Source organism: Staurois parvus, unplaced genomic scaffold (genome assembly GCF_062004578.1).
Source record: "Staurois parvus isolate SC_StPar_1 unplaced genomic scaffold, SC_StPar_1.0 ptg000544l, whole genome shotgun sequence".
NCBI classification, from domain to species: Eukaryota; Metazoa; Chordata; class Amphibia; order Anura; family Ranidae; genus Staurois; species Staurois parvus.
The window spans coordinates 4519112-4536115 of NW_028318340.1; the positions used below are offsets into that span (position 1 = coordinate 4519112).

At 44.6% G+C, this 17004-nt stretch overlaps 1 protein-coding gene across 2 annotated transcripts in view; it reads left to right on the forward strand.

The window, feature by feature from the left end:
• Positions 1-16786: 16786 nt before the first annotated feature.
• DCLK1 (doublecortin like kinase 1) overlaps positions 16787-17004 on the forward strand; it is a 474120-nt gene continuing 473902 nt past the window's right edge. For both annotated transcript variants that reach the window (XM_089690856.1, XM_089690855.1), the window contains exon 1: positions 16787-16925. The gene's annotated coding sequence lies outside the window, so the exon portion shown is untranslated. The remainder of the gene's footprint in view (positions 16926-17004) is intronic.

Sequence of the window (17004 nt, forward strand, 5' to 3'; positions counted from 1 at the left end):
TAACTAGTAAGTTTCATGCCATACATACAGTACAAGGGTTCAAGGAATATTATCCAGGTTGCTTGCTTGGAAATGCTGTGTCTCTCCCCCAATTATAAAGTTTCACCCCTTGGGGATAGCTGCTCCTAAATATATAATCATTGAAGAAACAGTGCATAGATTCAGAATCTGAGATCATCACCTTTTATTATTCCAAAAGAAAGTATACAGTAAGTGACTCAGTGCCATGCAGTACAAATAATTCTAGTGATAAATTATCATGCGCTGTGCAATATCACATAAAAACTCTAATAAAATGATATAATAAAATGTGTTTGGACATTCGTGTAACATATGCGTTTATGTCAAATCAATATATCTGGAACAATCCACACCATTAACTATGATTAAACAAAGACAAATTCCAAGTGTCCATATATTTTCATAACAATCCTCTATGTCACATAATCCAGCCGTGTTATCAAATGATATGCTCTCACCTTTTTAATACACCGCACAACAAGGTCTAGTGCGCCTGCCCCTTGTAGTAGGGTCACCTATATGAAAAGAGCAATGGCTTCCTCCGGACCACTGGGGCTTCTTAATTCATCTCCATTCTTTGCAATCCTTGGTAGAATGTTTTCACCGGAGCCGGTGACATCACGCCGCAACAAACCGATCGCCCATTTTTTGGTTGGGTTCAACTATACAAGCCTGTATTATATATGCATCAAAAAAGTTGAGTGTATTTTATTTTTAATCAATAAATGGTGTTTTTTATGTGGAGAGCGCTATATTTCTTTCTTTATTCCGAGTATATTGAAAACATTCTTGGAATATATAGACACTGATACAGTGATCAGTGCTAAAAATATACACTAATCACTGTACTAATGACACTGGTTGGGAAGGGGTTAACATCTAGGGTGATCAAAGGGTTAAATGCATGCCTAGCTATGTGCTTGGTATAAACTAGGTGGTGCTTTTACTCGGAGAAGTGATGGATCGTGTTTTCAGCTCTGCAGAGACACACAATTCATGACTCCCCACTGTAAACATAGTCACAGTTCTGTTCTTCCTCCCTGTCCAACAATCTGTAGGTGCCGGCGAGCAACTGCTTACCGGGACTTATAGATTGGTTTCTGCTGTGACATTTCACAGCAGAAGCAATCTGCTGGCAGCACGCGCCCCCGTGTGTCGGAAGTGTAAAATCACGTGTATATATATATATATATATATATATATAGCACCTCTATGATGAAATTGCACCCCTGTCCTGCCCAGACTGGCCAGATCTGCCTACAACAACTATCTATCATCCTCCCTGGACGCTCTTGCTCCTCTTTCTACACACAGAACTAGGCCTTGCCTGTCACAACCCTGGCAAACTGATGACACCAGATGTCTCAAGAGATGCAGCCGCACTCTTGAGCGAGCATGGCGTAAAACTAAATCCCTGAAAGACTTTACCCTCTACAAATCCGCTCTTCTCAAATACAACTCCAGCCTCCATGCTGCTAAGCAAACCTACTATAACACTCTCATCAAGACCCTCTCATCCTATCCTCATCAACTCTGCTCTACCCTTAATTCCTTACTCCACCCCCCACTGCCTCCACCCACCAACTTACTTACTGCACGGGAGATTGCCAGTCACTTCAAGAAGAAGATCGACACAATTCGTGATGAGATCTCCAGTGTCAAGCTTCCTCCTCCAACCAACATACCAGGCCCAACACCAAACTCTACACTCTCCTCCTTCGACCCTGTTACCACCAAGGAAGTTACCAAACTCTTTTCCAAGGCCCACTTCACCACCTGTCCCCTGGATCCTGTCCCCTCACAACTGTTGCAGCCTCCTTCCTGCTCTATCCTAAACTCTCTAACCCACATCTTCAACCTCTCACTCTCCATGGGCACCTTTCTCTCCCCACTCAAACATGCACTGGTTACCCCCATCCTCAAAAAACCCTCGCTGGTCCCCACCTGTTTGAATAACCTAAGACCCATCTCCCTACTCCCGTTTGCCTCTAACCTTCTCGAGCGCCTTGTTCACAACCGTATGAACTGTTACCTCACCAACAACAACCTTCTTGATTCCCGACAGTCTGGCTTCCGCCGGCAACATTCCACAGAAACTTCCCTACTAAAAGCTACTAATGACCTACTAACTGCTAAAACCAAAGGCCATTACTCCATACTCATACTCCTTGACCTTTCCGCTGCCTTTGACACAGTCAACCACCCGCACCTCCTCAGTAAACTCCACTCCATCAGCCTCCATGACTCTGCTCTCTCCTGGTTCTCCTCTTACCTTTCTCAGTGCACTTTCAGTGTCACATACAACTCCTCCTCTCCGCTTCCTCTTTCTGTTGGGGTACCCCAAGATTCTGTTCTTGGGCCCCTCCTTTTCTTTCTCTATACCTCCTCCCTGGGCCAACTGATAACCTCCCATGGCTTCCAATACCACCTCTATGCTGATGACACCCAGATCTATCTCTCCACTCCCCAGCTCACCCCCTCAATCTCCTCACGTATCACAAATCTACTAAGCGACATATCAGCATGGATGTCACATCACTACCTTAAACTCAATCTTTCAAAAACTGAGCTTGTAATATTTCCTCCTCCCCGGTCCCCCACTCGTGACTTTACCATTAAGATCAACAGTACAACCATTGGTCCTTCTCCTCATGTCAGGGTGCTAGGCGTAATCCTAAACTCTGACCACTCCTTTGGGCCCCGCATCCACTCACTGGCTAAATCCTGCCGCCTCAACCTCCGGAACATTTCCAGTTCTCCTGTTTCCTTCTTCCAACTTCCAGCCTCCAGCCTGGAAGTAAAACCCCCCTTCTGCAGGGCTCCCTCCCAGGCTGAATCTCTCAGCAGTCCATCTTCCACCCGACTCCCCTGCTGCCCAGGCTCTGCCATATATATATATTTCTTTATATTATGGCTGATTCCCTGCCGCTATTACAAGCTATTTTCAACTGTAAAAATGACAGCTGAAAATTGATATGAAGTACAGAGTTAGAGCAGCTGTCCAAATGCAGATGCTCCTCTGTAAAATGACACCTGCAGATAGTGTCATTGAGTAATATAGCGTAACCATGTATTGTTACATTGTATTTTTTTTTTATATCTATTTATGTACATCAAAGATGTGACCTTTGATCTGTGTATGACATCAGTTACATTCTTTTAGTTATTTATAAAGTATTGCTCTTCATGAATTCAACATGTGGCTACCTCCAGTGATGCTTTGTCCTAGTGGCTAATAGCTAGGCCTAAACCCCAGCATGATGATGGTGGTGATGTCGCTTGCTGTAAGCCTAGACACCAATATTTTTGTATTTTGCATAGGGTAAAATGGAGGAAGGAGCTGCAAGAGAGCACCATGAAGGGGAATATAGTTACAGTAGGTCGGGGGTGGGTTTTAAACAGACCATGTGATTTTGCCCTGAATGCGCCAAATGACAGGGTCTCTTTAAGTGCTGGAGCAAATTTTAATAGTCAGTCTGCATACTGCTACACATTTTATTGGAGAGGGTTTATTTCTGAAAACTAAAAAGTACACTGATAATTCTAAAACTTTTATAAGACACACGCGTTGTATGTCTTTCTGATATAAAATATATTTGAGTTATGTTCTCTGTAATCTTGCAGTTATACGTCTTTCTTTCAGCTTGTTGAGGCCACTAATTAGCTCTTATATAATAAGCCATCTGTGTAGATGTAATTAAAGGCACTATAGCAAAAGCAAACACATTGTGCATGGGAATATTTAGCCAGAACTTTGTCCTGTGTAAATGAAATCAATGTTCTTTGGTTTGTCCTTGCTGAGAAAGAGACAGCACAATAATGAAGTGTTATATGTGGCTTATGTTGTACTAAGATTGTATATATTTGTAAATGCCAGCAGTATAAACTAAAAGTCTCCACTTGCAACATTTCTGTATTGTGATATACATTACATCACATAAGTAGAAGGGTTGAAGATGGCTGCCACTCAAAGCATTTAAAGGTGAACCCCAGTAAATATCAATAGTAAATTTACATATATTCAGGGTATGTGTAATTCCTTGTCATTGATTTAAACAGCAGGACTGCCCCAGATGAGTGTCGTCCCTAATTAAAGAAGAGGATTGATGGAGATATGGAATTAGATTTATATTGGACTGTGTTTTTTCCAGTGGCTTGTAAAGTATGGTTGCCAGATCTACAAAATTCGGGAACACTCTACTGATCCCACTTTTAACCACACTGACTAACCGACAAAACCAAGCCCCAATTTATGGCCACACACCCCAAATCACTAAAAACCAATATGGCTCTGAATGGCTCAGATGATTAGACGCTGGTGAAAAAAACTGCAGAGCCGTTCCCTATATAAATCCTCCCACTCCCAGCAAGCCTCTTTTTTTGCTAATGTCCTTAGATAATGGATGTCTTCTGCCTGCTGAGAGAAACTTACATTTTCTTTTGATGAAAATGTTTGTTCAAGATTCTGTCAAGCTATAGCTGTTCCATAGCCACTGCGGTTCCCTCCTGCAGTCTTCTGCATTAGTTGATTCCTCGGCTGAGCCTTGAGAGATCATATCCAAACCCTGCCTGGAAGAAAATGCAGGGTTGGCCTGTAATGTCCTGGTTCCTGCATGGGTGCTCATCTTGGCACAATGTGTATTGTGTTAAAGCGGAGTTCCAGTCTCCTAGCCAAAATTGCATTAATTGTAAAGCACCCTTGTCCTAAACAGGGGTTACCAGTAAATATAGTTGTGCTGAGTTGTAGCAACCTGGTTGATTTATAGTCTTTGATCATTAGGTTTTCTCCTAAGCCTGGTGTAGCTGTGGCTCCTCCCTTCTGTCAAAAGGTGGAACTGTTACCTTTGACATTAGTAGGGTGGATTACAGTAAAGCTGGGTTATGAATTCATATATGCTGTCCTCAACTAATTAGTAGGAGTTTCATTGCCGCTGAGCATGCTGGAAGAAAGTATAAATATTTGGGAAGGTCCGGTGATTTGTGTCTTCCCACCTGGGTCTGGTGTGGATGAGTGAGGAACTGCTGTCCTGGTTAGTCCTGAATCCTAAGGCCAAGCCTTGAGAAACCATATCCAGATGCTGCCTGGAAGAAAATGCAGTGTTGGCCTGTAATATCCTGGTTCCTGCATGGGTGCTCACCTTGCCACAATGTGTATTGTGTTAAACCAGAGTTCCAGTCTTCTAGCCAACATTGAATTAATAATGTGGCACCTTGTCCTAAAGAGGGGTTACCAGTAAATTTAGTTGTGCTGGGTTGTAGCAACCTGGCTGATTTATAGTCTTTGATCATTGGGTTTTCTCCTAAGCCTGGTGTAGCTGTGGTTCCTCCCTTCTGTCAATAGATGGCACTGTTACCTTTGGCACTAGTATGATGGATTACAGCAAAGCTGGGTTATGAATATGTATGCTCTCTTCAGCTAATCAGTAGGAGCGTCATTATTGCTGAGCATGCTGGGGGAAAGCATAAATATTTGGGGGGGGGGGGGGTCCGATGATTGGTGTTTAGCTACCCAGACCTCAGTGTGGATGAATGAGGAACTGTTGTCCTGGTTAGGCCTGATGACCTAGCCATGTGCTTGAGGCTCTGCTAGAGAAAGAGCCTGTCATCACCTGTAGAATTTTAACTTTGTTTTTTTATGGTTGACCTGGATGGACTTTTGTCTTTTTTCAGCAAGACTAACTATATAACTTTGAAGCATGAAGATAAGGATGGAGACGTGAGGTGAAGTATCCGAAGTGACTGCTATAGACCGGGAACTGTGGAGAGCCTGGGAAAGTATCAAGATGGCCTCATCTAAAGAATTCCTGCATGACCTTGTAAGTTTTCTTTTTGTTGCTATGGAAGACAGCCGTTGCTACTAAAGTACAGATTGCTGGTTACAGCCTAAATGTTCTTTTCTTGTACTGCTGTAAACTCCCATTTCTCTTGTTTAAATAATCTGCTAGTCTGCTGTCTTTTTGATTTGGGGGTGTCCTGTGCTCTAACCCTCTCTCCCTGATTTTCTACTGTTGAGCAAGAAAACTAATTTTTGTGCATTCCAAAGGTGACTGGCGCCCATTTTCTACACTGTCCACCATCCACCATGCCTAGCAACCTGCACCCTAAGGTGAAATGTCAGCCCTCCCTGTCTTTGGGGGGAACCACCATGCTTCAGGAGGTTGGGGGTGCTACAATAGCATTGCAGAGATCATTGTAATTACTCATAAGTGTAATGGATAATGTTGCCCAAATACATATTGCACCTACTTACAAACTGCTTATTTTTCTTTTGTCCCCCTCGATTCTGGCTGTGGCCATGCAGGAATGGGCAGCTGAAGCCGGCCTGGCTTCATTTCCTGGATTTCGTGCACGTGGCAACCCAGCATGCACCTCTGGATCTTGAGCCTGCACAGCATTGACAATCCGATGCATGCTTTGTGTACCCGCATTAGATGCCCAAAGACTCCTGGGATCAATTACATAGATATCCCAGGAGTCAACAGTCCAGGTTGATGACATAATCGCCTACCCGACCATAACCCGAAGTGATGGGAAGCGCTGCTAAAAAAGGGTACTTTCTGCAGAAATTTCTACATATCAATATCCAAACTTTAATTCACTAGTGGGTCCATCCACTGGTGGGGCCCTGTTCCTGAAGACCCCTAAAGGGACTTAGTGGTGGCTTAGTCACAATGGCCATTGCCCTTCTTGCCTTGAAGTGTGCACATGAGTACCCATTGTATGGTTTCACATACATACTGTTTTCTATAACAGCCTAGGGTGCCTCAACTACTTTTAACTCCTTTTGCTTAATGGATGGTCAGTACAATACCCTTGCAGGTTCCGTCTTTCATGCTTCCTATTTTGTGTGGCAGCCTAAGGTGACCTAGTCACAACTGGCTGTTTACCCTTCCTGTTATACAGGTGGTGTGTTAGTTACCCTTTCTTGTATTATTTAACTTGCATACTGCTTGTATGCCAGCATACTCAGACCTAGTCACACTAGGATATTAAACTTTTCTGCTCTGAAGTTGGTCTGTGAGCCACCTTTGCTGTTACTAACTCACTAGTGGGCCAGTGTAGGATGGCCTTTAGTGCTCTGGTCATGGATGACCTTTGCCCCTTTCCTTGTATGAGGGCATTGGGTGATCTGGTAAGATTCTGTCATCTATCCCTTCTACTGTGATGCTGGTGAGTCCACCTTGTTGGTGCAGTCTCATGTGTATACAATATATTTATTTATATGCTGTTAGCTATCTCTGTGCGCATGATTGGTGACTAGTCTGCCTCACCCTCTCCTCCAAAGTTCATGTCATTTTTCCTACAGCTTCTATTCTACTGAGGCCAAAGCAGATTTGTATTCGTTCCCTTTGGATGAGTTGGTATGTGGGAAAGGGTAGTCTTGTGCATAGTCCCTAGCCCATAGTTATTCAACTGTTCTAGACCAACCTTAAAAAGACCTAATCTTAATAATGATTCCAGGACTTTCTGACTTTTATTTCTCTGTCATCTTTAGTTCAGCAAACCTTCACGCTGATCTGATGCAACTTCCCTCCCTTGGGGGTACAAAAGTTTCTCATGGAAACTGGTAGGTTGGTCATTGCTTCTTCAATATGGTAGAGCTCCATGCATCGTTCATCTCTTTGCCAAAGGCTCACTACCTTCCTTGGGCCAGTCCACTGCACCTTGGGTCTTCGAAAGATGCTAGCCAATGTTCTTGCTCTGTTTTGGCATTGGGATGTTGGACAACGTTCATCTTAATGCATGGTTGACTCAGGCTCTGATGGTTAACACCTACTGGAGAGTGCAGACCCTAACGAGATCTGGGAGGATCCTAAATCCACAGAAATCAGTGTTGGAATCATCTCATTACTGTATCTCAGCCTGATCCTAGTATTGGGCTTGTTCAAGTTTTATTTCTTTCCTCTGGACAAGCTCCAGGGTATTGTTTTCCATGGATGGACTCTGTGGTCTCAGAAAGAACTGACCCTCTGTTCAGTGTGAGGGTCTTGGGCCTAATGTGGTCCTCTTCAGGGCAGTCTCATATCCTCAGACCTTTGACGTTCACCAGTCTGGCAGGGTGGGACATAGGTGTGCAGTCTCTGGATCTTTCCATTTACCTGTCTGAACTGCAAGCCTGGACTAGGTTTACCCTAGAGTTTGGCACTGGACGCAGAAAAATCCCTTCTGCTCAATGCTTTGATTGGTGCTGTCAGTGAACCTCAGCTCCTTTGACTAGGGAGCCATACTAGATACCTTCTTGGTACAAAAGGGTTGCCATAGAAATGTTCTGGAAATAAGGCAAGGGCATTTTGGTTCACTCTTCAACTCTAGATCTCTTGTATGCAAGATCATCTGACCTAGATAAAGTTAGACTATTCCACAGCAGTGGCTTATAATGGCCATCAGAGACTAATCTGATTTCTCATAAATTACAGAGAAGCAAATCTGTTTCTGACCTGAGTGGGTATTCCCATTTCAGCATCAACTGACATGCTGATACCTTTTGTGAAAACATGGGAGATGGACTTTGTCAGCCGTCAAAGTCTGTGGAGAATGGTGCTGAATCTGAGGTGTTTATGATCTCTGTCACAGGTGGGGGATGCCGAACATGGCCCTCCTAGCCTCTAGGTTCTGCCATAAACAGTGCTGGTTGTCTCCAATCTCAGGGATCATCTAGCCTTTGCCGTATATGCCTTGGTGAATCTGTGGATTCAGCTCATCCCAACCTATGCTTGAGGCTCAGGATCTGACTTCAACTAAAGTTCACCCTTGCTCTTAGTTTTTTTGAGTGGTGCAAAACCAGGATGCCTTCCCAGGCTGTACTCTGTAGGACGAATGCTGGCTTCTTCAGTCTGATTTGGATTAGCGTTGGACATTGAGGTTCATCAAAGGTCTGTTCTTGAACTTATTGGTTACTTTCAAAGGCTGCATGCCCCTGAATCCTTTATGAGGGCCTTGGTACAGGGTGTTGCATGCAGTTGGTCTTCCTGTATATTTCCAAGTGATTCTGTGGGATTTCAACCTGGATTTCTGTTGGTTCCTTTGGCCTTCATTAAAGAGGAACTTGACTACCCCTTTCCCCCTATGGTGATAGCATAGTGCAGGTAATAAGTCCTCTTTGTGATGAGTTTAAGGGCCAGTGTACACCAGGTGCCGTAGGACTATGATGGACAGCTATTTCAGTGCAGTCCCACCACATAACAAGGCAAAATGCCTTGTCTCCTACCTGGTCAGTTCAGACCACTATGTTGCCTCATGCCGCACTGTGCCCAGTAGAACTAAGGAAGTAAGGTTTCTGGTGGAATTCTATACAAACCCAGTGTACAGAACAGTTCAGCTTGCCATACTGCAAGATCACCACATATGAATTTCTTGACAGTCTGGACCACAAGGGTAATTTTAATAGCATTAAGGGTCCACTCACACCAGTGGGCTGACATTATAACACATGCCAACTGGAGAGCTGTGGAGGGGCAGTGTAATGTGTTGTTACAATGGACTGTTTATTTAAAGTGATATTAAACCCAAGACCAACCATGTAACCAATCAAATGTAGGAGCTGCATTAGTTTTCTTTTTCTTAAGCTTTTTCCCTCTGTCTTCGCCTGGTTGATCTAGCCAGTAACACGCCACCTGTATTACAGTGTCCCCACTCTGGATGAAGGAGCACAGGGAGCACTGCTGTGTGTGCGTGTCTATGGACGCACTCAGCTTGGTTTGGAAATTAGCACATATGTGTGCCTTCTTAGCACCTGGCTTGCTGAGGAGGCACCCGGAGGAGGCAGAAGGTGACAGCGGCGGTGGGGGACTGCCAAAGAGGAGGTTAGGGACCTTTCTATGCAATATCATCTCATAGAGCAGGTAAGTATAACCTCTTTTTTGTTTCAACAAAAAAATTCTTTAATATCACTTTATCTTGAAATTTTATCAACATACCATTTCATCCAACATTGTGATGTGATGTAAAACAATGCATCCTGTTCCACTTTTTTCAGTGCACACCAATTCTGTAACCACTGGAGGGTAAACTTGGCCTTGGCTTTGGGTCATTGTCATGCTGGAAAGTCCAAGAGTGTCCCCTGCGCAACTTTCATGCAGAAGAATGCAAATAGTCTGTCAATGTTTACTGATAACATGCTGCATTCACCTTGCCATCAATTTTCACAAGATTCCTTGTGCCTTTAGAGCTCACACAACCCCAAAACATTAATGAGCCACCACCATGCTTTACAGTGGGGATGGTATTCTTGTCGCCGTTGACCCCTCTCCAAACATAGTGCTTATGGTTGTAACCATAAAGCTCTATTTTGGTCTTGTCACTCCAGATTACAGTGTGTCAGAAGCTGTGAAGCATAGCAAGGTGTTGTTGGGTATATTGTAATGTTTTTTTTTTATGGCATTGGCGCAGTAAAGACTTATTTTTGGCAACTTGACCATGCAGCTAATTTTTATTTAAGTATCGTTGTATTGTACTCCCTGGAACAACCACACTTATTTTTCCAGAGCAGCCTGTATTTCTCCTACGTTTACCTGAGTGTTTTTCTTTTTATCCTGAGCAATTCTTCTGACTGCAATCTTTCTTGGTCTACCTGACCTTGACTTGGTATCAAGAGATCCCTGAATTTCCCATTACTTAATATGTGATTGAACAGTACTGACTGGCATATTCAAGGCTTTGGATATCTTTTATATACTTTTCCATCTTTATGAAGATCCATTACCTTGTTACGCAGGTCTTTTGACAGTTTTTTTTCTGCTCCTCATGGCTCAGTATCTAGCCTGATCAGTCCATCGACGTGAAAGCTAACAAACTCATTGACTATTTATACAAATACACTAATTGAAGTTTAAAAAGGCACAGATGTGAGAAATTAACCTTTAATTGCCATTTTAACCCGTGTGTGTCACCTTGTGTGCCTGTAGCAAGGCCAAACATTCCAGGGTATGTAAACTTTTGATCAGGGCCATTGGGGTGATTTCTGTTATCATTGTGAGTTAAAAAAGGAGCCAAACAACTACAGTGATACCTCGGTTTACGCACGACTCGGTTAACGGAACTTTCGGTTTACGAATGAAAATCCATTGATAATAATGCCTCGGTTTGCGAATTTTTACCGCAATACGAAGCAAGTTTCCCCAGGATGCATTGCTTCTGGGAGGTTTATATCTCTGTGCATGCTGGAGTCTGTGTTGTGCCTGGGAGATTTACACAGTAGCACTGTGCATGCTGGAGTCGGTGTTGTGCCTGGGAGGTTTAGCACCATGCATGCTGGAGTCTGTGTTGTGCCTGGGAGGTTTAGCACCATGCATGCTGGAGTCTGTGTTGTGCCTGGGAGATTTACACAGTAGCACTGTGCATGGGAGGTTTATTACCATGCATGCTGGAGTCTGTGGAAAGGTAGGGAGGTGAGCTTTGTCGTTTGCATGTCTTTTTACTGTGTGTTTTGCATTGTGGGGTGGTTTCCATGCCAGCTTATGTGCTGTGCATGCCTGCTACTGTGTGTTCTGCATTGTGGGGTGGTTTCCATGTCAGCTCATGTGCTGTGCATGCCTGCTACTGTGTGTTTTTCATTGTGAGGTGGTTTCCATGCCAGCTCATGTGCTGTGCATGCCTGCTACTGATAGACTTGGGGCTCTTGGACTGGGTGTGAGTGTACAATAAAGCATTTTTTTATTTTCTGCTCACTTAGTGACTGTGGTGTCATGGCACCCAAGAAAGTAGCGGAAGCTGGGAAGAGGAAAAAGGAGATGATTCTGCTTGAGGTCAAGAAAGAAATCATCAGGAAGCACGAAGAAGGAATGTGATTGACTGACTTTGCCAAAGAGTATGGAAAGAGTGCGTCCACAATCGGTACCATCCTAAAGATGAAAGAGAAGATAACTGGTAGAGATGCAGCCAAGGGAGTCACCAGGGTCTCCAAACAACGGCCTCCTGTTCTGGAGGAGGTTGAAAAGTTGCTCCTCCTCTGGATTGAAGAGAAGCAGCGTGCAGGGGACACAGTGACCAAGGCGATCATCTGCAAAAAAGCCAAGGCCTTGCACACTGACCTCCTCGACCAACAGCCAGGAATGTCAGCCGATGCAGAGGGCTTCAAGGTGAGCAGGGGGTGGTTCGAAAGGTTCAAGACCAGATCTGGCATCCACAGCGTGGTCAGGCATGGAGAGGCCGCAAGTTCTGATGTTGCTGCAGCTGCGGAATTTGCTATAGAGTTCCTGGAGGTCATGATTTCAGAGGGCTACCTTCGTCAGCAGGTCTTCAACTGCAACAAGACTGGGCTCTTCTGGAAGAGGATGCCAAAGCATACCTTCATCATGGAAGAGGAGACCTCATCACCTGGCCACAAGCCGATGAAGGACTGTCTCACCCTCCTGTTCTGCACCAATGCCAGGGGGGACCTTAAGATAAAGCCGCTGCTCATCTATCACTCAGAGAACCCACAGGCCTTCAAGAAACACAAGGTGAAGAAGGAGCAGTTGAGTGTTTTGTGGCGGTCCAACCCAAAGGCTTGGGTCACACGCAACTTGTTTGTGCAGTGGGTCAATCTTGTTTTTGGTCCTGCTGTCAAGCAGCACCTTGTCGACAATAACCTGCCGCTCAAGGCCGTGTTGCTCATGGGCAATGCTCCCGCTCATCCTCCAGGAGGACTTGCTGGAGGACTTTAATTTCATCACAGTCGTGTTCCTTCCGCCTAACACCACCTGTCAGAGCCTGGGATTGAACCTGGGCCTTTTGCACTGAGAGGCAATGTTTCTTCTCACTGAGCCACCTGGAATGCTGGACAGCTACCTTGACAATTCTTTGGATGATCCTGCCTTGGCCCTGTTTTCCTTGAACCCTGAACTCCTTGCTCCTCCCATGAACTTCCTATAAAAACCATGTCCATGCACTTCCTCCTTGTCAGATTATTGTGCCTTCCCAGCAAATATCCTGCTCATCGTTCCTGCTGCTGTCTACATCTTCGTTACCGACCTCTGGCTTGCTACTGACTACGATTTTGCCTCATCCTAATCTACTACCATCCGTGACCGACCCTTGGCTTGTGACTGACTCTGCTTCTGTTTGATCCCTACACTGTTTGATCCGCTATTGGCTTCCAGCTTGCTCATTCCCTGGTGGGGTGATCCTGAGATCTGCGACCTGGTATTAACACGCAGCCCAATCCATCTCCACCATTAGGAGCTCTGGTGAAAACCGGTTAATACTTAGACCCCGCACCTCAGGTAAGCCTGCGTCATTCCCAGGGGGACCTGCTGGTGTACCTATCCTGCTGGTTTCAGGTAAGCCTTACAACTGCTGTAGCAACTGGTCTCTGAACCTGACCGCATATCGTGACACCACCCCACTACTCCAGCCAATGGACCAGCAGGTCATCTCCAGTTTTAAACAACTCTACACAAGGGAGCTTTTCCGTCGATGCTTTGAGATGGCAGATCAATCAAGCCTCACCCTCCATGAATTTTGGAGAGACTATTTTGACATCGTGAGCTGTCTGCAGATTATCACCATTGCTTGGGCTGGGGTCAGCCATAGAATCCTAAATTCAGCTTGGCACAACCTGTGGTCAGACTGTGTTGTTTCACCTGATTCCGATGCTTCTGCACCAGAGTCAACAGTGTTGAAGAAGATTGTTTCCTTGGGGAGGACCATGGGGGTGGAGGTGACTGAGGAAGATGTCTGCGAGCTGGTGGAGGAGGGACACAACCGTGAGCTAACCACTGAGGACCTGGTGGAACTTCAGAAGGAGGCGATGGAGGAGCGGGTCTCATTTGAGGAGGAGGAAACAAGTGAGGAACAGCTCTCTTCCAGGGATCTCAAGGAGGCATGCCAACTGTGGGTAAACCTACAGGCTTTTGTACAGCAACACCACCCAGATAAGGCTCTAGCCCAGAGACTTGTGAACAGTTTTGACACCGACATCATGTCCCCTTTCCGAGGGATGCTGAAAAGGCGCCGGAGGCAGCAGACAATGGAAAGGTTCCTACTAAAACTGCCTAGACAAGAAGAAGAACCTGCTTGTGTTAGTGCTGCCCAGTTGCTCTGCTCCTCCTCCAGAGAGTGTTGAAATTGTTTGAAAAGTTTGCCTTGGTTTAAAAGATGTGTGCTTTAAAATGTAAAGTTGGATGTTATTGACATGTTATTGTTATTGCTTGAGTAATCCTGTCCCTGTACAGTATTAATGCCTTTGAAAAGTGCACTTTAAAAAGAGTTTTGAACAGATAAAAGACTTGTGTTTGACTTTTTTCTGACCTCAGGAACGGATTAATTGGTTTTCAATACATTCCTATGGGAAACAGTGTTTTTCGGTTTAAGAATTTTCTGCTATACGAAAATTCCCGCAGAACGAATTAAATTTGTAAACCGAGGTATTACTGTATGCGATAATAAATGGCTCCATATGATCATTATCCCTAAATAAAAGACAGTTTGTGGCATGATCAGTTATATTTTCAAAATCAATGCCAAAATTTCATGATTTCTGCCAGGTCATGAAAACGTTTGAGCAGGATCGTATGCACATGTTGAAAGTATATTACAGAGGATTATAAACATGGAAAAAGATGAACAGCGGACACGATTGGAAGAACACATAACACTATAATGCACGCTAAACCACATGTTATAGGAATGTAGAGACACTTGGGACTTTTACGATAATTACCGTATTTAGAATGCATGTTTATTTAAGCTCATTATATGGTTACAACACATACTAAAATTCATATTTTCAAGAATATATGGACTTTATGTTGATTATTTAATTTCTTCACAATGAATGGTGTGTATTGGAGTATGATATGTTTATTATATGATGAACTATTACAAGTTATAGGTTTCAATATTTGCACTGCGCTGCACCTATCCACTTAAATATCCACTATATTGCCAGAAGTATTGGGACGCCTGCCTTTACACGCACATTAGCTTTAATGGCATCCCATTCTTAGTCCGTAGGGTTCAATATTGAGTTGGCCCACCCATTGCAACTATAACAGCTTCAACTCTTCTGAGAAGGCTGTCCACAAGGTTTAGGAGTGTGTCTATGGGAATGTTTGACCATTCTTCCAGAAGTGCATTTGTGAGGTCAGGCACTGATGTCGTACGAGAAGGTCTGGCTTGCACTCTCTGCTCTAATTCATCCCAAAGGTGTTCTGTCGGGTTGAGGGCAGGCCAGTAAAGTTCCTTCACCCCAAACTCGCTCATCCATGTCTTTATGGACCTTGCTTTGTGCACTGGTGTGCAGTCATGTTGGAACAGGAAGGGGCCATCCCCAAACTGTTCCCACAAAGTTGGGAGAATGAAATTGTCTGAAATGTCTTGTTATGCTGAAGCCTTAAGAGTTTCCTTCACTGGAACTAAGGGGCCAAACACAATGCCTGAAAAACAACCCCACACCATAATCCCCCCTCCACCAAACTTTACACTTGGCGCAATGCAGCTAGGCAAGTACTGTTCTTCTGGCAATCGCCAAACCCAGACACATCCATTGGATTGCCAGATAAGCGTGATTGGTCACTCCAGAGAAAACATCTCCACTGCTCTAGAGTCAAGTGGCGGCATGCTTTACACCACTGCATCTGATGCACTTGGTGATGTAAGGCTTGGATGCAGCTGCTCAGCCATGGAAACTCATTCCATGAAGCTCTCTATGCACTGTTGTTGTGCTAATCTGAAGGCCACATGAAGTTTGGAGGTCTTTAGCTATTGACTCTGCAGACAGTTGGTGACTTCTGCGCACTGTGCGCTTCAGCATTTGCTGACCCCGCTCTGTCATTTTACGTGGCCTACCACTTCATGGCTGACTTGCTGTTGTTCCCAGTTGCTTCCACTTTGTTATAATACCACTAACAGTTGACAGTGGAATATTTAGTAGCAAGGAAATTTCATGGATGGATTTATTGCACAGGTGGCAACCTATCACGGTACCACGCTTGAATTCAATGAGCTCCTGAGAGCGACCCATTCTTTCACAAATGTTTGTAGAAGCAGTCTGCATGCCTAGGTGCTTGATTCTATACACCTGTGGCCATGGAGGTGATTGGAACATCTGAATCCAATGATTTGGAGGGCTGGCCCAATATTTTTGGCTATATATATATATATATTACATTGTTGAGTGCTCTCTCCTCTCCCCTGCTGACACAGGGGATCCCATGATTGGACTGGAGAAGGCTGATAATTGGTATATAGTATAGTGTATACATCTTTTTTACACAGATTACTCAGCGTAGGTGTTAGGAGGAGGGAAGGAGTATTTTTAGGATTAGTTAGGTTGCAGCTGGAATTGTACTTTATGATTTTTTTGGCATATTATTATCATATCATTCTTCCTTCACAACTAAAATTTTTCAAAAATGTTTTTTTAAGTCAATGACAGGGTCTCTTTAAATTACAGAGAGACTGGTGTTGCATTCATACATATGATTTTAGAGGGAAGTGACATTTCCTTTAGGCAAATTTCAATCCTGGAAATGATCCACGCAGCAGAACCTCAATAGTAAGTTTCCAGACAGCAGTGTCATAATCAGGAGGGGAGCCCCATGCTTCCAGATGTCACCTGTCACCCCCCTGTACACAGTCTAGCTGCAATGGAGAGCTCTCCTCCCCCCGGGCAGCCCCCAGTCACATATGTGATGCAGGAGGGAAGGGTGGGCTGGCTGTACAGGGTGGATGGTGCTGGTGTGAGGAGGAGAGCAGCATCCCAATGAGGGCCGGGCTAATGCAAATCACTGCAATAGCAGCAGAAGGAAAGCAGCTGCAGCCCAGACTCAGCAGATCAGCAGCAGCTCATCCAGTCCGGGGAGATCTACAACAAAGACAGCACTCTGCCTGTCTGCCGGCACACTCACAAAGAACACTGCACTGCCTGTCCCCTTCAGTCCCACTGCACACAGATAGGACAGGGACAGCCATCAGCAGGCAAGGTAAGTTTGTCAAAGTGACAGGGTGCCAGTCAACTGGCTGCACAGTGCATTCCTGGGATCAATGGCAGTCTGGGGTGGG